Raw genomic sequence first — 21,901 nt, forward strand, 5'->3', positions numbered from 1 at the left:
CAGTAGAGTTTGTGCATGGCATGAACTCGCCGAGTTGTTCTTGGGACTCGGCGAGTAGGGTTAGGGTTTCACGTAAATTGTTCAGCGAATAGACTTGCCGAGTTGGGGGATGACTCAGTGAGTCAGGAGGGAATTAGAGGACTGGAGTTCAAGGCGGTACTCGCCGAGTTGTTCTTGAGACTCAACGAGTTGAGTCGGGGTGGCCCCGCGATTCATGACTGGTATGACTCGTCGAGCATAGGGAGGGACTCGGCGTGTCAAGCGGGACAAAGAGTTAAAGGACATGTGAGAACTCGCCGAGTCACCTGGGTGTACTCGGCGATTAGGGTCAAAGTGGGACTGTTGACTTTTGTTGACTTTTAGGGTTTGGTCATCAATGGGGTCCTTGTGACAAGAGTGGAGGTTAAAATAGTCTTTTACCTTTCTGAGGGTGCCAATGGCAGGTTGAGTCTAGTCTCGAGAGTTATATTTATAAGAATATTTATTTATGTGAATAAGCGGAGGCTAGGCAATATTTTCCATTGAGTCACAGATTTACCGAGACGCCTGAGGTGAGTCTTCTCACTATACTTTACCTAGTGTGGTAACAGAGTTATGTGACAGAGTACTATAGAGTTATATGCCAGTGTATTTGCATGTTATTTATGTGTTGTGATTTATTGTGATATGTGCTATTCATGATTCAGAGTTATAGAGTTGGGACTTTCGGGTCCCTAGAGTTAGGGCCAGAGGGCCCACAGAGAGTTGGGGCTGGAGGGCCCCACTGAGACACATTGACCAGAGGGTCGACAGAGTTTCAGCCTCGAGTGGCTATTATGTGCTAGAGTGGTATTTTGGGGAACTCACTAAGCTTATGCTTACAATGTTATGTGTTATGTGTTTCAGGTACCAGTGATGACCGCGGGAAGGCGCCGACTTGATTCGTACACACACATAGGATTCTATGTATTGTGATCTTGGGAGATATTTTGTGAAACAAAGACATGATATTATGAAATTTTATGAATGAATGAATTTGTAAAAATGTGATTGAAAATGCGAAAAATTGTTTTAAATTTTCACGGTGTTACAAGTTGGTATCAGAGCCTGGGTTTGAGGGATTCGGGTGCACCTTCGGGGGTATCTGAACTCAAACCGAGGATTTGAGGAAATTTTAATAATAAAATAAGTTTTCAAAAGAAGAACTTACGAGACAAACAGAGAAGAGTCGTGTGTACGAACAGCCAGTGCCCGAACGGTAATTTCCCAAAATACCATTCCTATAAGTGTTATAAGATATGATGTGATATGTTATATGATGAGCTATGCTATGCATACTAGAGTAGACTAGGTATTCTTATTAGGACTAGAGTGGCCTGATATGTGATGCCTGAGTCTAGGAGTCTTGCTGCTAGGAATACTTTAGAGTGTTTAGGTAGCAGCGAGGAGGTTGTGAGAGATCTGCTAGCGAGTATCATATGATCAGAGAGAGTAGAGTACTTGGGACTTGGGACTCTGGGAGGAGGACTTGGGGTGAATGCTGATGCGGTGTGGACGGTAGTATTGGGCCCGTACTACTGAAGACACCGAGTCAGTACACAGTCCAAGTAAGAATCCTTGGAGTACCAAGGGGCAATTAGGGTAGAGTATTCGAGTGTGAGCATACTCGAGCGAGTCCCTGGAATTTATTCTTGTGTTGTATTTCAGAGAGAGGGAGATCATGGTTGGGACGCGCCACACATCAGGGATCGGCGGTACGAGTGATGAGGGGATCCGTAGGACCATCCAGGAGGAGGTGGCTGCGGCCATCAGGGCAGAGATACCAGAGATGTTCGGTTCTATCAAGACCAAGTTGATAGAGACATTTGATGAGAAGTACACTGCTCTTTCTAAGGCTGCTGTTGCTGGGGCCATTGCAGCTATAGCTGCGACTAGGCCGTAGGGTGGTGATGCGTTGCTGTTCCGAGAGTTCAGCAACACAAAACCACCGGAGTTTGACGGGACCCAGGACCCGATTGCGGCGATGAGATGGATTTCAGACATAGAGGGGTGTTTCTTTACTTGCTCATCTCCAGAGCATTTGAGAGTCTGGTTCGCGCTGAACCAGCTTCGCTTGGGAGCGAAGGATTGGTGGAAGTTTGTGACGGCGCACTACACACCTGCTGAGCTTGCAGCAGTGACCTGGGAGAGGTTCACTGCTATGTTCCGAGATGAGTACGTTCCCCAAGTGGAGAGGGAGCGTTTGGCCCAGGAGTTTCTGACCCTCAAGCAGGGTACTGAGTCTGTTACGGTGATTACGAGGATGTTTCATGAGCGGGAGATGTTCTGCCCAGAGCACGTGTCCTCCGAGTAGGCACGTATGAGCCGATATCTGAGCATTTTGAGGAGGGATATACGAGAGTTCGTGGCGAACTCGACGTACCGGACATTTTCCGAGCTTCAAGAAAATGCTCGGAAGAGGGAGATAGAGCTGGAGACCCAGGATATGGAGGAGGCTGAGTCTCAGGGGAGGGATCGGCGACCGGTACAGTCTCAGCCGGTAGCCAAGCGGGCCAAGCCCGCTGATTCGAGGTCAGGGAACCAGAGGGGCCGCACTTGTGGCAAGTGCGGCAAGAGCCACGATGGGGTATGCAGAGCAGGGTCTTGCTACAAATGTGGCAAGGAGGGGCATATGGCCAAGGAATGCCCCAAGGGGTTTGTAGTATGTTTTCACTGCAACCAGACCGGACACCGAAAGGCAGAATGTCTGCAACTGCGGGGATCAGCACAGGGAGCATCTCAGGGATCTGCCCCTGCTGCCATCAGAGCTACTGAGAGCTGGCCAGTGAAGGCCGAGGCACCGAAGGCACAAGAGAGAGCCTTTCAGTTGACCGCGGAGGAGGTTCGCGTAGCGCCTGATGTCGTGGCTGGTATGTATTCTTTCGCGTATTTATTTTGGTGTTGAGATATTGTGCTTATTTTATGTTATGCCTAGGTACTTTTCTTGTGAGTTCTGCACCTGCCTTGGTGTTATTTGACTCGGGTGCGAGTCGGTCTTTTGTATCTTTGGCTTTTAGTCAGCACATCAGTGTTAGTCGTGAGGCGTTGAGTCGACCTATGAGAGTTTCCATAGCTGATGAGAGGGCGGTGTATGCCATAGAGGTGATCCGAGGGTGTGAGCTCGAGATTTTCGGTGTTGGGTTCCCGATTGACTTAGTTCCTATTGCGATGGGCGATGCCTGTGTCATCGTGGGTGTAAAGCCCGTGTTTCTAGGCTAGGCATTAATATTCACATAATGGCCTAGGTTAATCTTTGTAACTCATTTAGAAGAAATGAAAAGGAATTATGTGAATATTATGTGAATTATGTGTTTTCTGCTTAATTATTAGGGCTTAATTAATTAAGAATAAAAATAAGCATCAAAATTAAAGTGTGAGATAAGCCCGATATCTTTACATAAAGTTGTAGTGGTCGAAACAAGGATTTCGGGGATATAAAGAATGCCAAAATCCGAGTTATAACAAAGAAGTTATGACCTGTCGAAGTTTCGCGACAAAACCGGCACGGTGCTGAATGTCGTAAAAAGTGAGTTTTTGATAAACTACTTTTTAGCCTTAGTAATCTAAACGAAAGTCGTGGTATTCGTTAAACCGAGAAGTTCGATAAAAAGAACGCCCAAATCTGACTTCGTATGAGGAATGTATGATTTTTCGAAGTTTCAGCTTAGCAGTAGACAGCTAAAAACTCGAATTTTAGATCGAGCGATTTTTAGCCGACACAACTTAAACGAGAATCGAAGGTCTCGTCATTAGGATCACAACAGTAAAAAGTCTGACGAAAACGAATGTCAGATGAAGAAGTTATGAATTTTTAACGGATTTCCTGTCCCGGTCTGTTAAAAATAATAATATAAAATTTAAAGTCAAAATTAGCCAACGAAGTCTAAACGGAAGTTGTAGAGCGTAATTTTAGCTACGCGTGCATATAAAGAACGTCAAAAACGGAGCTCGTATGCGAAAGTTATGGATTTTAGAAGTTTTGGCGCGAAAAACGAGAAAAATCCCCAAAACCGAGGAATTTCGCACACGTGGACTTCGGCCACGTCACCCTCGCTTCGCATCCGACGCGTGTCCAGAAATTGCTGAGACACCGAAGCCACTTCGCGAGTACGAGGTTCGGTCCAGTAGAAATGCGACGCGTGCCTCTTTCCCTCGTGCGTTCGAACCCTCGCAGGTGCCACGAACCTCCTCATCGGATCCAGACTTCGGTCCAATCACCAGCTGCCAGCAAGGCCTTCGCATGCGCAGCCCACGTGCGAGCCACCCCCTGTGAGCTTCGGATCTGCTGCCGCGTGTCTTCTTCCTGACCATCCGATCAGAAGCCTCGCCCCTATAAATAGAAGGGTGCGAGACCTCCCGGGTAACTTTGAAAATTTGTCAATTTTAACCCCTAAATCCATATTTTCTTCATCTTAACATCCCGCAAAGCCCCGGTATCGATTGTAAAGCCCGGAATACTCCACGAAGTGCCTGAGAAGCCCGGAAAATTTATTTTTTCGGTTTCGAAGCCCGACTTTTGCAAAGCCCGGTTTCTCAATAAAACTCCCAGTTTTATTAGAAACGATCGTTTTAGGAAACAAATTGCTGCCTGATTATCACCAAATCATGTGAGTGTATAGTCACTTTCATTTTACACATAGATATGAAGTATTTAACTTATAATATGTGCTATGTGTAAATATATTAATTGTTTATTTGAGGTGACTGTTGAGTTGATGTTTTATACAAGTTTTAAACTGTATAAGTATTTTTATCTACAAATATGTTGGGTAGAACATGGGTAGATAGTGATGTGTGATAAAATAAAATTTGAGGAGAGGCCTCGATGAGTTTTGAGATCAAGTCATCTAACGGAGTTTGGATGACGACCACGGACGTTCTAGACGGTCCAGTGGGAAACATTAGCAGGTCCGCAACCTGTAGGTGTTAATGAATTTGGGTGTTCATTCGCTGTACTCCATCCCCCTCATGGTTGCCTTTAGGACATGTATGGATGAGGAAACCCCTTAGCAGTAGTGTCCATCCCGATGATATTCTTTAGGCTAGGTCCCTTGTGAAAAGTGTTTAGGGACATAAAGTAAGGATAGCGGGAAAGGGTAATCAGGGTTATTGTTGATTGATGAACTTAGTAAGTTTATTATTATTGTGGGTTGAAAACCCTATATGCTCACCAGGCTCCCAAGCCTGACCCACTTAGCTTTTTATGTTACAGGAAGTGGACCCCGAGCATAGTCGGAAGACGACGAGAGATTTTTGGATTATAGACCAGTAGTTGTAAATAACTGTTGAAAGGCTTATAATGTCTTGTTTATGCTTTTGATCTGTATCGGAACATGACATCCCGAGGTTTTGATATATATGGAAAATATATACCTTCTTAATGAAGGATTTTGATAAACTTTTATCATATGTTGTTTGGGGACCAATTCCGCAACATCTTTTAAAAAGATTTCTCTGATTTTATTTTAAAAAGCATAAATTAAATCGGTATATTCTGGCCGAGAAATTAGGGGATGTCATAGTTGGTATCAGAGCATTAGTTTAAGCGAACTAAGAAATTATAGAATTTCTAGGCTTAAACTTAGAATGCTAAGTGATGATTGTGAGATGAGTGTCTACCATATTTTAGACATGAGCACTAGTTTATTTTAGGAAAGATGCCTAAAATGCCCTTATGTGCTAAATGTTATATGCTTGCCACATATGCCATTATTGTTTGGATCTATGGTCTGTTGCCGACCGGATCTGGAAACCTTATGTGTGTAGGATTCTAACCGTACGATTACAAAATTAGAACTAACATGTAAACGTTTCGGAGGAATAGGGGAATTTAAATACCTATTGAGGGTAAAGACCTAAATTCGCCTTATTCGGTATACAAATTGTAATGGCAAGAACTCGTAGTGGAGTTGCAAATGCAAACGGAAACAGGGATCAAGAGCCTCAAACTCAAGTAGTTGAGCAAGTACCTGTTGTAGGAGCTGCACCTGAGCCAATGACGATGGCTGGGGTACAAGCAATGATGCAGATGATGTTAGATCGCCAGATGGAGGAGACAAGGTGATTACTACAACAACATAGGGAAGAGACTACAATGCCTGTTGAGCAGCCCGTATTGAATGAAGGGCAATCAGTAGGAGGGAACTATAGTGGGACTTTTGGTCAAGCCAACCCACCGATAGTTAGACAAGACAACCAGGATGGAGGAATTGATGGACGCGGGTGCAAATACAAAGATTTCATGGCATCTAAACCGCCGTGTCTATCTGGGAGTCCGACACCGGTGGAAGTCATGCATTGGATCTCTGAAATGGAGACGATGCTTGAAAGTTGTGAGTGCAGCAACAAACAAGATACCGCACTTGCAATTCCTCTATTAAAGTCTGGTGTGTTGAACTGGTGGAAGTTACTAGCTAATTCGATGCCCAAGGGAGAAGCTAGTAAGATGTCTTGGGAAGACTTTGTACTACAACTAAAACTACAATACTACTTTGAGCAGGATCTTATGGAAATTAATAATGAGTTCCAAAATTTAAAGAAGGTAAAGATGAGCGTTACTGAATACGCTGCTAGTTTTACTGAAAAGATGAATCTTGTTCCTTACCTAGTTCCAACTGAACTCTCTAAGATCAACAAGTTCGCCCTCGAATTACCAGCGAATTTTGGTCCAATGGTTAAGCAAGCAACCACTTTGAAAGCCACCATCTGGGCTGCTAAGAACGTCGAGGTTCAGATCAGAGAGAAGGGTCTGGAGAGGGTGGAAGTTGGTGAAAAGAGAAAATTTGAAGGAAATTCAGGTTCCAGTAAGATAAGCAAATTTTCTAAGTTTAAGAAGTTTGGAGAAGGAGGAGGTGAAGTGAAGTGGTGTGAGAAGTGCAAGAAAAAGCACTCAGGGAAATGTAGCGAGGAGGTGACTTGCTTCAAATGTGGAAAGACTGGGCATTATGCCAACGTGTGTCCATCCGACAAGAGGGTATGTTTTGAGTGCCATGAAGAAGGGAATGTTTTTAAAGACTGTCCGAAGAGGAAGGATGATGCAAAGCCCAATCTACCACCAAAGCCGAAGGCGAGAGCCTTTCAGATGACACTTGAGGCTGCAAAAGAAGAAGATCAAGTTATAAAGTAGTAATGAGAATAGTAACAAGTAGTTAGGCCTATTAGAAGCATAGTATAGGGTAAACTTAAACCTTTGTGTAATCGTTTCAAGGAAATAATATAAACCCTGGTTTTGTCATATAATGAATTGAATGACTATGTGAAATTCTTGTATGGCGATTTGGAGAACTGCGAGACAATAGTTGGGACGAGTATGAGTAGGTGCGAATGGTAGTAGAGGCCTATACGAACGGAAGCACAGGACTCGTACTTGGATCAGGGAAAGTCACAAGGTTACCAAGGAGATATTATTTGATTCTGTCTTGTTCTAGTCTGTTGTTACCATCGTTTCAGAAATGACTAAGAAGATGATTGTTATTCCGACCTTAGAGGTCATATTGAATTGAGTCCGACTAAGATGAGTATGTTACATGGTTCAGAGAACCAAGTTCGATGTAGCATTTGACTTAAGCCAGAAGATTGAGGTGAAAGATGATTAAAGTGATCAACAGAAGCATCACGCTCATTGTTAAAGAAGTTGATATTTAGGAATGATACATGTTGAACTGTGATTGTATCACATTAGAACATGAAGGAAGGTGTAGTTTGTTCCGAAAATTGTACCAAGGAGATCCGAGTCTAAGTAGTGCAGTATACAATGAGAGATCATTAGAACACGACCCACCGGTCTGTTACAATAAATGAAGGAAAGTACTTATTCCAAGAAAAAAAAAGGAGTCCTCAATAAGGATTTATTTTGTAACTCGAAGGTTATGATTGAAAGTCCTATGGAGATCTGAAGCTTTTTAGGATTAGTTGGATATTATCACTGAATTATCCAAGGCTTTTCTTCAATCGCGACTCCATTGATAGCTTTGACCCACAAAGGAGCTGTCTATACTTGGAATGAAAAGCATAGGAAGCTTTGAGAAGTTAAAGAAGAAGTTGTGTGAAGCACAGATTCTTTCGTTACCTGAAGGAGTTGATGACTTCACAGTTTATAGTGATGCCTCTGGAGTTAGGTTAGGATGTGTTCTAACCCAAAGGGATAAGGTGATAGCGTATGCATCGAGGCAATTGAAAGAGCATGAAAAAAAAAACTACCCCACTCACGATTTAGAGTTGGCAGCGGTAGTATTCGTCCTAAAGATATGGAGGCATTATCTTTATGGCATAAAGTGTAAACTTTTCACTGATCATAAGAGTCTCCAATATCTCTTTAATCAGAAGGAATTTAACATGAGACAACGATGCTGGCTAGAGTTACTCAAGGACTACGACTGTGAGATACTTTACCACCCTGGTAAAGCAAATGTTGTTGCTGATGCTCTCAGTCGGAAGGTAAACCTTGAAAAGAAAAAGCCAAGAGCGTTGAGAATTGAAGTTGTCTCGACAATTATGGAAAGTATAAAGAAAGCTCAAGAGGAAGCTTTAGAGAAAAATGACCGAAAGAAGGAACGTTTGGGATAAAACGTTGGTGTTTGATATAAACGGTCAAGGATTGAAGGTATTCCAAGATAGGATTTGGGTACCTAAGACGGGAGGAGTAAGAGATCTTCTGATGGAAGAAGCTCACAAGACCATGTACTCGATTCATCCCGGCAGTACAAAAATGTATAGGGATCCAAAACCCTATTACTAGTGGCCCACGATGAAGCTCGATGTTGCTAAGTATGTGGCCGAGTGTGTAACTTGTGCTAGGGTTAAGGCACAACATCAGAAACCGTATGGGAGTTTAGAGCCTTTACCCGTACCCATGGGTAAATGGGAAGACATCACCATGGATTTTGTGACTAAACTACCCAGAACAAGGAACGGTCACGACATGATTTGGGTGGTCGTTGATCGCTTCACTAAGAATGTGCATTTCATAGCAGCCAAAGAGAAATGGTCTATGGATAAACTTGCGAATTCTTACGTGAAGGAAATTGTGAGGCTTCACGGTGTTCCGCTAACGATTGTATCCGATCGTGACAGCCGTTTTACCTCAAGGTTTTGGAGGAGTCTACAAGAGGAATTGGGTACCAAGTTGTGTTTGAGTACAGCTTACCATCCGCAAACCGATGGTCAGAGTGAACGAACGATTCAAACATTGGAGGATATGCTAAGAGCATGTACCCTAGAATTCCAAGGTAACTGGGATGAACACTTACCTTTAGTAGAACTCTCATATAATAATAGTTTCCACTCAAGCATTAGGATGGCACCTTATCACGCCTTGTATGGGGAAAAGTGTCGAATGCCATCATGTTGGGTGGAAGCTGGGGAAAAGCAGTTTATGGGACCTGAAATAGTCCATCAGACTGCCGAAAAGTTGAAAGTGATAAGGGAAAGGATGTTAGCTGCTCAAGATCGACAAAAGAGTTACGTTGACAAGAAAAGACAACCGATATCCTTCGATGTTGGAGATTCGGTTTTACTTAAATTCTCGCCGTGGAAGGGACTTATAAGATTTGGTAAAAGAGGGAAGTTGAGTCCAAGGTTTGTTGGATCATTTAAATTTCTTTAGAGGATCGGGAATCAAGCTTATAAGCTAGAATTACCGGAAGAACTAGAGAGTATTCATAACACGTTTCATGTGTGTTATTTGAGAAAGTTCACAGGAGGTGTGCCCGTCATAATTCCCATTTCTGAATTATGGTTGGATGAAAACAAGAGGTTAATTGAAGAACCTGACGCAATCGTTAACCGTAAGACTAAGAAGTTGTAACATAAGACAGTCGATTTAGTGCCTGTACGTTGGAAACATATAAATGGGCCAAATCCCACCTAGGAGACGGAGAGTGACATAGTGAGTCGCTACCCGTAGTTGTTTGTCGTTGTGTGATTCCGGGGACGGAATCATCCTAAGGGGGAGAGAGTTGAAAAGCCCGTGTTTCTAGGCTAGGCATTAATATTGACATAATGGTCTAGGTTAACCTTTGTAACTCATTTAGAAGAAATGAAAAGGAATTATGTGAATATTATGTGAATTATGTGTTTTCTGCTTAATTATTAGGGCTTAATTAATTAAGAATAAAAATAAGTGTCAAAATTAAAGTGTGAGATAAGCCCGATATCTTTACATAAAGTTGTAGTGGTCGAAACAAGGATTTCGGGGATATAAAGAATGCAGAAATCCGAGTTATAACAAAGAAGTTATGATCTGTCGAAGTTTCGCGACAAAACCGGCACGGTGCTGAATGTCGTAAAAAGTGAGTTTTTGATAAACTACTTTTTAGCCTTAGTAATCTAAACGAAAGTCATAGTATTCGTTAAACCGAGAAGTTCGATAAAAAGAACGCCCAAATCTGACTTCGTATGAGAAAGTTATGATTTTTCGAAGTTTTAGCTTAGCAGTAGACAGCTAAAAACTCAAATTATAGATCGAGCGATTTTTATCCGACACAACCTAAACGAGAATCGAAGGCCTCGTCATTAGGAGCACAACGGTAAAAAGTCTGACGAAAACGGACGTCGGATGAAGAAGTTATGAATTTTTAACGGATTTCTTGTCCCGTTCTGTTAAAAATAATAATATAAAATTTAAATTCAAGATTAGCCGACGAAGTCTAAACGGAAGTTGTAGACCGTAATTTTAGCTACGCGTGCATATAAAGAACGTTAAAAACGAAGCTCGTATGCGAAAGTTGTGGATTTTAGAAGTTTTGGCGCGAAAAACGAGAAAAATCCCCAAAACCGAGGAATTTCGCACACGTGGACTTCGGCCACGTCACCCTCACTTCGCATCCGACGCGTGTCCCGAAATTGCTGAGTCACTGAAGCCACCTGGAGAGGCGTGTCACGATCTTTGCGAGTCTGAGGTTCGGTCCAGTAGAAATGCGACGCGTGCCTCTTTCCCTCGTGCGTCCGAACCCTCGCAGGTGCCACGAACCCCTCATCGGATCCGGACTTCGGTCCAATCACCAGCTGCCAGCGAGGCCTTCGCATGTGCAGCCCACGTGCGAGCCACCCCCTGTGAGCTTCGGATCTGCTGTCGCGTGTCTTCTTCCTGACCATCCGATCAGAAGCCTCGCCCCTATAAATAGAAGGGTGCGAGACCTCCCGGGTAACCTTGAAAATTTGTCAATTTTAACCCCTAAATCCATATTTTCTTCATCTTAACATCCCGCAAAGCCCCGGTATCGATTGTAAAGCCCGGAATACTCCACGAAGTGCCCGAGAAGCCCGGAAAATTTATTTTTTCGGTTTCGAAGCCCGACTTTTGCAAAGCCCGGTTTCTCAATAAAACTCCCGATTTTATTAGAAACGATCGTTTTAGGAAACGAATTGCTGCCTAATTATCACCAAATTATGTTAGTGTATAGTCACTTTCATTTTACACATAGATATGAAGTATTTAACTTATAATACGTGCTATGTGTAAATATATTAATTGTTTATTTGAGGTGACTGTTGAGTTGATGTTTTATACAAGTTTTAAACTGTATAAGTATTTTTATCTACAAATATGTTGGGTAGAACATGGGTAGATAGTGATGTGTGATAAAATAAAATTTGAGGAGAGGCCTCGATGAGTTTTGAGATCAAGTCATCTAACGGAGTTTGGATGACGACCACGGACGTTCTAGACGGTCCAGTGGGAAACATTAGCAGGTCCGCAACCTGTAGGTGTTAATGAACTTGGGTGTTCATTCGCTGTACTCCATCCCCCTCATGGTTGCCTTTAGGACATGTATGGCTGAGGAAACCCCTTAGCAGTAGTGTCCATCCCGATGATATTCTTTAGGCTAGGTCCCTTGTGAAAAGTGTTTAGGGACATAAAGTAAGGATAACGGGAACGGGTAATCAGGGTTATTGTTGATTGATGAACTTAGTAAGTTTATTATTATTGTGGGTTGAAAACCCTATATGCTCACCAGGCTCCCAAGCCTGACCCACTCAGCTTTTTATGTTACAGGAAGTGGACCCCGAGCATAGTCGGAGGACGACGAGAGATTTTTGGATTATAGACCGGTAGTTGTAAATAACTGTTGAAAGGCTTATAATGTCTTGTTTATGCTTTTGATCTGTATAGGAACATGAAATCCCGAGGTTTTGATATATATGGAAAATATATACCTTCTTAATGAAGGATTTTGATAAACTTTTATCATATGTTGTTTGGGGACCAATTCCGCAACATCTTTTAAAAAGATTTCTCTGATTTTATTTTAAAAAGCATAAATTAAATCGGTCTTTTCTGGCCGAGAAATTAGGGGATGTCACAGTGGGCATGGACCGGTTGAGCAGATTCGGAGCGGTTATCGACTGCGAGCGACAACTGGTGACCATACGATACCTTAGTGGGGGAGTTATTACGGTGTACGGTGAGGGTACACGTTCTGGGTCAACATTTAGTTCGGCCGCTAGGGCAAGGCAGTGTTTACAGCAGGGCTGTAGGGGTTTTGTAGCGTATGTGATGGATACGCGGGTTGATTCAGAGAGACCGAGGTCAGTTGAGGAGGTTCCGATAGTGCGCGAGTTCCCGAACGTATTTCCAGAGTAGTTGCCGGGCGTGCCTCCCGTGAGGCAAGTGGAGTTCAGTATCGATTTGGTTCCGGGGGCCGCGCCTATCGCCAAGGTGCCCTATCGCCTTGCACCTCCAGAGATGCAGGAGTTATCCTCGCGGCTTCAGGAGTTGCTGGGAAAGGGGTTTATTTGGCCGAGCAGCTTGTCGTGGGGAGCGCCTATCCTTTTTTTCAAGAAGAAGGATGGTTCACTCCGGATGTGCATTGATTACCGGGAGTTGAACAAGCTGACGGTCAAGAACCGTTACCCGTTGCCGAGGATTGACGATTTGTTCAATCAGTTACAGGGAGCATCTTGGTTCTCCAAGATCGATTTGAGGTTTGGGTATCATCAGGTGAGGGTGCGAGATGAGGACATTCAGAAGACAACGTTCAGGACTCGTTATGGGCATTACGAGTTTGTGGTGATGTTCTTCGGACTCACCAATGCCCCGGCAGTGTTCATGGATCTCATGAACAGAGTGTGCAGGCCGATGTTGGATCGCTCGGTGATTGTATTCATCGACGACATTTTGGTGTATTCGAGATCTAGAGAGCAGCATGAGGAGCATTTGAGGGAGATCCTCGGAGTTCTGAGATCGGAGAGGCTTTATGCCAAATTCTCCAAGTGTGATTTCTGGTTGCGAGAGGTCCAGTTCCTAGGGCACCTCGTTAACCAGAAAGGCATATTGGTCGACCCGGCCAAAGTTGAGGCAGTGATGAGTTGGGAGGTGCCGAGGTCACCCTCCGAGATCAGGAGTTTCTTAGGGTTGGCAGGCTATTATCGAAGATTTATAAGGGATTTCTCCAAGATCGCCGTGCCACTCACCAGGTTGACCCGAAAGGGTGTTGCTTTTTCATGGGGCCCGGAGCAGCAGGCCTCCTTTGAGACGCTTCGCCAGAGGCTATGTGAAGCCCCGGTGTTAGCCCTCCCAGAGGGAATGGAGGACTTTGTGGTGTATTGTGATGCATCGATCTTGGGGTTGGGAGCGGTGCTGATGCAAAGAGGGCATGTGATAGCATATGCATCGAGGCAGCTGAAGCCTCTTGAGACGAGGTATCCCACCCACGATTTAGAATTGGGGGCATTGGTGTTCGCCCTCAAGATCTGGCGTCACTATCTGTACAGCGTTCGGTGTACGATATACATGGACCACAAGAGCTTGAAGTATTTGATGGATCAGCCCAACCTAAATATGCGACAGAGGAGGTGGTTGGACGTGGTCAAGGATTATGATTGTGAGATCCTGTACCACCCGGGCAAGGCTAATGTAGTAGCCGATGCACTGAGCCGTAGGGCGGAGAGCGCCCCATTGTGAGATGTATGTTTGAGATTGACGGTGATGACCCCGGTTTTGGATGTTATTCGTGGGACCCAGGCTGAGGCTGTGCAGCCTGGGAGCCAGAAGAGAGAGCGAGTTGTCGGGTTGGTATCGGAGTTCGTTACCGATAGCCGGGGGCTTATGACATTTCAGGGGCGTATCTGGGTACCATTTGTGGGAGGGACGCGTACCATTTTGATGGAAGAGGCTCATCAGTCGAAGTTCTCGATCCATCCTGGGGCCACTAAGACGTATTTAGATCTGAAGAGGGAGTATTGGTGGCCCTGTATGAAGAGGGATGTCGCGTGGTTTGTTGAGAGGTGCTTAACCTGTCGTAGGGTTAAGGCCGAGCACCAGAGACTGCATGGTAAGTTGCAGCCGTTGGAGGTTCCCGAATGGAAGTGGGAACATATTACTATGTATTTTATCACCAAATTGCCAAGGACTTCTAGGGGAGTCGATGCAATTTGGGTGATTGTGGACAGGTTGACGAAGAGCGCCCACTTCCTTGCTATCAGTGAGAGCTCTTCTGCAGAGAAGTTGGCAGAAATGTACGTGCGGGAGGTGGTATCGCGGTATGGAGTGCCGACCTCGATTGTCTCGGATCAAGATGTGCGTTTCACTTCCAGATTCTGGAAGAAATTTCATGAGGAATTGGGTACTAGGTTGCACTTTAGTACCGCATATCATCCCTAGACTGACGGGCAGAGCGAGCGGACGATTCAGACGCTCGAGGATATGCTCCGGGCGTGTGTGTTGGATTTCGGTGGGAGTTAGGACACGTATTTGCCCTTGGCAAAGTTTTCCTACAACAACAACCATCATTCGAGCATTGGTATGCCACCCTTTGAGCTGTTGTATGGGAGAAGGTATCGGACCCCCATTTGCTGGGGAGAGGTCGGGCAGCGTGTTATGGGTAGTACCGAGATCATGCTTCAGACGACTGAGCAGATACAGCAAGTTAGGCAGAGGTTATTGACCACTCAGAGTCGTCAGAAGAGTTATGCGGACAGGCGCCGTTCCGAGCTCGAGTTCCAGGTCGGCGACTTTGTACTCCTGAAGGTCTCTCCTTGGAAAGGAGTGATCCGATTCAGGAAGAGGGGCAAGTTGGGGCCCCGATATATCGGTCCTTTTTGGGTCATCGCAAGGGTAGGCAGGGTAGCCTACCGGTTGGAGCTACCTGCAGAGCTAGGTCAGATCCATGACACTTTCCATGTGTCGCAGCTGCGAAAGTGTATAGCCGATGAGTTGGCAGTGGTACCATTAAAGGATATTCAGGTGGATGTGGGCCTGAACTACGTTGAGAGACCGGTGGCTATTCGGGATCGAAAGATCAAGATTCTAAGGAACAAAGAGGTGCCTCTGGTGCAGATCCAGTGGCAACACCGGAAAGAGTAAGAGCTTACTTGGGAGCCGGAGCGCGAGATGCGTGAGCAGCATCCAGAGTTATTTCCAGAATGAGACTTCGAGGGCGAAGTCTGATTCTAGTGGGGGAGAATTGTAACATCCTGATTTTCCAGGTATATTATTTTATTTATTTATTTTGGATTTGTGGAAGAACTCGGCGAGTTGGAGCCTAGACTCGCCAAGTAGGGTCGCGGATGTTCATCCGAGTTCACGTCCGGACTCGGCAAGCCCACACTGTTTAATGAAACCCTAATTCGCCAGGTTTGGAGCCTATTTAAGGGCACTTATAGCCTCCCATTGCGGCTACCAGTCCCTTTGAGAGAACCCTAAGTGAGCTAAATCGTTGTGAGGGAGAAGAAGTCACTTTTGATCCTTGAACCTTTGGTTTAGCAAGAAGAAGGTGACAAGAGCAAAGAGGAGGTGCGATTCAAGCAGTTCCAGAGTTCATATACTTCATTTTGAGGTAATAGTTCGAACCTCCTTCAGTTTTGGTGTTGATCTTTAGAGTTAGGGTTTTCTAACCCCCTTTGGAGAGTGATTATGTGGAGCAAATAGTCCCTCTTCGAGTTTGTGCCTTGGATCTGGACTCAAAGAGGTCCAGAGACCTTAACCCTTGGAGCTTTATGGATCAATTTGGGGTTATTGGACTTAGGTTGCCATTTTTGGGAGTAAATCTCCTTTTGATGCCTTGTTGTGGTTGTACAAGCATCAAGTTTCGAACTTTATGTGACATTCATGCTTGGGAGGTCAGATCTATGGTTTGGGGAAACAGATCTGACCTTAGGAGGTCAGTAGAGTTTGTGCATGGCATGAACTCGCCGAGTTGTTCTTGGGACTCGGCGAGTAGGGTTAGGGTTTCACGTAAATTGTTCAGCGAATAGACTTGCCGAGTTGGGGGATGACTCAGTGAGTCAGGAGGGAATTAGAGGACTGGAGTTCAAGGCGGTACTCGCCGAGTTGTTCTTGAGACTCGGCGAGTTGAGTCGGGGTGGCCCCGCGATTCATGACTGGTATGACTCGTCGAGCATAGGGAGGGACTCGGCGTGTCAAGCGGGACAAAGAGTTAAAGGACATGTGAGAACTCGCCGAGTCACCTGGGTGCACTCGGCGATTAGGGTCAAAGTGGGACTGTTGACTTTTGTTGACTTTTAGGGTTTGGTCATCAATGGGGTCCTTGTGACAAGAGGGGGGGGGGGGGGTAAAATAGTCTTTTACCTTTCCGAGGGTGCCAATGGCAGGTTGAGTCTAGTCTCGAGAGTTATATTTATAAGAATATTTATTTATGTGAATAAGCGGAGGCTAGGCAATATTTTCCATCGAGTCACAGATTTACCGAGACGCCTGAGGTGAGTCTTCTCACTATACTTTACCTAGTGTGGTAACAGAGTTATGTGACAGAGTACTATAGAGTTATATGCCAGTGTATTTGCATGTTATTTATGTGTTGTGATTTATTGTGATATGTGCTATTCATGATTTAGAGTTATAGAGTTGGGACTTTCGGGTCCCTAGAGTTAGGGCCAGAGGGCCCACAGAGAGTTGGGGCTGGAGGGCCCCACTGAGACACATTGACCAGAGGGTCGACAGAGTTTCAGCCTCGAGTGGCTATTATGTGCTAGAGTGGTATTTTGGGGAACTCACTAAGCTTATGCTTACAATGTTATGTGTTATGTGTTTCAGGTACCAGTGATGACCGCGGGAAGGCGCCGACTTGATTCGTACACACACATAGGATTCTATGTATTGTGATCTTGGGAGATATTTTGTGAAACAAAGACATGATATTATGACATTTTATGAATGAATGAATTTGTAAAAATGTGATTGAAAATGCAAAAAATTGTTTTAAATTTTCACGGTGTTACATATCAGCTACCAACCACCTGCTACCAGCTAGTTTTGCCGAACATTCCCATAATTGTCTTTCATACTACGTTGACTTGAAATTTGTAAGTGGACCTGAACCCAGTCATCGTGCCTCGCCCGTCATCGAGCCCCGCCTGGTATTCATAACAACACATAACACATGAAAGGGTCACGTAGACTCCTAACATCATAACATAAACAAAAAGGGTCGGCATCGGTGCCTTAGACCCGCTAAACCCAGTGAGGAAACTCACCTTAATTGTTGAATCTCACTGCAAATCCCTAGCTGCTCGCCTGACGAACCCTCGAGCTATCAATACAAAATAGCACCCAATTAATATTTGGGTTTTAATCCATAACCATAAGTCTAACAATCCATACTTAGGGTAAAAATACCATTTTACCCTTCACCTATTTTGGCCCAAGGTTAAGGCCTAAACTCAATATCTAAAAGGCCTAAAACCAAATAATCAATTGAGGCCCACTTATGGCCTAATTTTCCAAATTTGGCCAAAACCCCTTCATGGGCCTTACCTTAAAGCCCAATAATTTTTCCTAGTCCAAACTCTTAGCCCAAAACCTTGATTCTAGGTGGCCCGCTAAGGCCTAAAGTAAGAAAGTCCAAAGAAATGACCCAACAGAGGCCCAAAAGTTGTGAAGCCCAACAGACTGAGTACGCAGGGCGTACTTAGCTATACGCTAAGCGTACACGCAACTTGGGTTGTATGCCGCATGTACGGACTTGTACTCCCACCGTACTCAACCATTAAGTCAAAATCAACCTTAAGCTCTTAATGCTTAAGATTAGAAGCCCAAACCACATATCCAAGTCCTAATAAGCGTCTATAACCATAAAGTCACTGACTTGGTAACTTTGCATGCCCCATAAAGACCCAACTTCCAAATATAACACCCTACTCTCATCAAATGGACATAAACTCTTGCATGGATGAATCTAAACCTTAAAGGTGACAACTTTATGCATCTAGAACCTTAGAGACACCAAGAGTGGCAATTCAAAGTTCCTGGAGTGGTATCAAACCACTAGATCTCATTCTTGGGGCCAAAATGTACCAAAACACACAAATGATATATCTAAGCCACTAATGAGAAAGTTCATAGCTTTTTACCTCAAACAAGATGGAAATGAAGCAAATAAATGAGATCCACAAGCTCTTCCTAGATACAACTTGCACCAAGCTTATACTTCTTGAATATGAACCAAAACCACCAAAAATGAACACAATGAACTCAAAACACAAATGAGGGGCTTAGGGTTTCGGGTTTGAGGCTATAAGGACAATGGATGTTGAGAAATAAGGTTTTTATGGTCCATAATGATGTTTATATAGTGGCCAACCCCGGAAATTTGGGTTTCTAAATGACTCACGTACACCCCGCGTACATACATGTACGCCCAACGTACGTGTCCGGAGTCCCGATCCCACCTCGCATGAGTACGCTAAGCGTACCATGCGGTATGCCCCACGTACTCGTTGTACAACTTGTATGGTAAGCGTACCATGTGGTACGCTCCGCGTACAACTCAAGGACAAAAAATTCAACATTAATAACAATGAGAGCAATAAAGAAACTTACCAGGATTCAAGTGTTACATGTAGATGCGTTAAGGTGGTGGTCATAGGATCGGGGATAGGAATTTCATGTAGGGTTAGAGGAGATTTATGGGAAAGTGACAAATGGTTGATTGGTAGGCCGCATTTGCTTTTTCTAAATTTTTATATAAATAAAATAAAATAAAACATTAAGTTAAGTGAAAATTAAAAACGTAAGGGTATAATAGTCTTTTTGCATCTATCGAAAACCAGTGACACAACAAAAACATATCATGAGGACTGTCCGAGTTAAAAGAAAAAGAGTTAGAAATCAAACACATAAATTGTCCCAAACTATAAGGACTATTAGTGCAATTTACTCTAAATTCTATAATTTTGATCGACCCTTGCATGGAAGCTTCCTTTTATGGGGTCTTACTTTAATACTTTATTTCAGACTCGTTTAGATGGATTAGGTGAGGAATTATAGATGCATAATATATAGACTTTCTCCTTTGTTTTTGTGGATTTTAACTGGAGAAAATCGGATCCAAGCACATGCATGAATGAGCTAAAAGACTAAAACAACGATGATGTATATAAGTAAAGTAGGCCTACCATTATATTTCGGAGCCTTTTACGAAAATTAAAATAAGTTCCCGTGAGAAATTTAAATTAAAATATTATTAAGTTTGCTTCTATAAAATTTAAAACTTAAAAGGGTAACAAATATCTCATAAATTCACTATCATAATATTCTTCACTTATTATTATTTTCATCTCATAAATTCACTACCATAATATTCTTCATTCATTATTTTTTTTTGCTGAATATCCAGTTTTTATCATTTAAAAACAAAAACATATCTATTAAACTTTTGATAACCAATTTTTTATAAAAACTCGTTCTTAATCGAAATAAAAGTTAAAACAGTTAATCTCTTTTTAGGCATGGTTGAGAGCAAATGAGATTTTGAAAGCTTTAGCTTTAAAAATCTTATTTTTGTTGAAGCATTTGTAATAGGAACAGTCAGCAATATTTTGTATGCAAATAAGAAACTAGATAAGTGTTTGTCATTTTTAAGAAATTTAGTATTATGTTTGTTGTATTATGTTCAATTGGTAAATATTTTTGCAAAAATTCTGATTTGTTGAATAAATCATCAACAATGATGTGTGAGATAAAGCCCTTTTGCAACTTATTTTTAAGATTTTTTGCAACTTGCCTTTAATTCACTGACATTCAATTACTTAAAATTTGTTGTTATAAATAAGAAACCAAAAGTGTTTCATATTGTATTATATTAATTCTTACGCTCATCATCTAAAGGAATAACTAAACCAAACACATAGTTCACCCTGAAGACCAATGATGCATAAGCAGTTGCACTCGATGATCTATCTAATGTGACTTTAACGTAACAAATGGGTTATAGGAATTTATATTACTTGCTTACGACCCTTTTGTGTTCCCAATCTCCAACTGAACATTGCATCCTAAAAACTTGAATAGTTCTTCTGCAATATCTAATCGTCTTACTGCAGTTCTGAACCTTATGGGAAATACTTAGATCTTTTCCTTGCATGTCCATCTTTTATTAACATCTAACAAGAAGAATTTACAACCGAATCTCCAACAACTACTACTACTTATGCACTTTTAACATTGACTGAGTCCTAAAATTGAACTTTTACCAATTTACGCTAGGGACTCATAATTAATCTTAACTGCTATTGCTGACATCAAGACTGCTTGGCTGAATTGGATCAACAAGTTGATCTATATATTAATCCTATTATGTATACTGTTGATACATCTGCAACCCTAGGAAAGTGCATATCGCCTCTCTTAATCAACATGGTCCATCCCGAAAGACCCTCTTCTAGGTGTTTTTATACACAATTTAGATGATGACTTTAACCGTTCGTACTACGAAAACACTTTCTCCTTGACTACGATCTTATAATTTCCGTCTTCTGGCATAAGACAACTAAGTTCTTACTACGAGCTTAACTAAGCTTCCTAAGTCTGATATATCCCTTGAGTACTCGAAGATCTCTATGGAAAACTACACCACCTATTGAACTCCTAATCCTCTACTGCGAGGATATATCTCTCATCCATGAAGGTACAAACCTAATTAGTTCTCTTGGCTATCCGAGCCGCACTTGGTAATTCGACTACTTCCTAAATCCTATTAGTTGCTTGGGAGGAAATACCAACATTTCCTTGAAAAACAAGAAACTCATAGCCTATGGGTAATCTAACAGAAGACTTTCATTCTTCTGTTACTCGAAAATGAAACTAACTATCTCCATCTACTCGTGTTGCTACTCTCATGGAGCTTGAAACTTGAACTGCCTTTTGTCCTTTCTCCTTAAGGGTCGTTTCTCCACCACTTGGGTTTGACCTATCATCTGCTGCTACTTGTGACTTAAGCTAGCTTAACCTATGCCATCCGTGTCTCTTTTTGACTTTGAAGAAACCCACGGTTGTCATTTCCAATGACCTTTGACATTCTTATCGTAGTACTACTGATTGTGCCTACCATAAGTGATGTTCTCACATAACATGACCAAAAAAACATAAGGTCATGCCAAACATGATATTCTCTAAAACACACTATAATACACGTATGAGAAAGAAGATTTTATTGTGTAATGGAATTTTACAAGCAATAATGAGGATTGTTGGGTTACATACTAATACCTAAGTACCAAAAACAATGTACTTTTAGTTCATTGGTTGGAGGAAACAACATAACTCCTTCATTGGTTGTAGGAGTTATGTTGTATATAAACAATGTACTTTTAGTTCTTAATTCAATAAGAGAAAGTTCATTTCTTTCTCAATTTTTGTTGAATTGTAATAAGCTACGAGAGGCACATATCCTCTTGGCCTTTGCTGTTAGCGTATTATTATTATTATTATTATTATTATTATTATTATTATTATTATTATATTTGTGTTTCGTATAATAGTCTAGTATGTTGTATATAAACAATGTACATTTAGTTCTTAATTCAATAAGAGAATGTTCATTTCTTTCTCAATTTTTGTTGAATTGTAATAAGCTAGGAGAGGCACATATCCTCTTGGCCTTTGCTGTTAGCGGGTTATTATTATTATTATTATTATTATTATTAT

The sequence above is a fragment of the Lactuca sativa genome, chromosome 6 (genome assembly GCF_002870075.4).
Source record: "Lactuca sativa cultivar Salinas chromosome 6, Lsat_Salinas_v11, whole genome shotgun sequence".
Taxonomy (NCBI): Eukaryota; Viridiplantae; Streptophyta; class Magnoliopsida; order Asterales; family Asteraceae; genus Lactuca; species Lactuca sativa.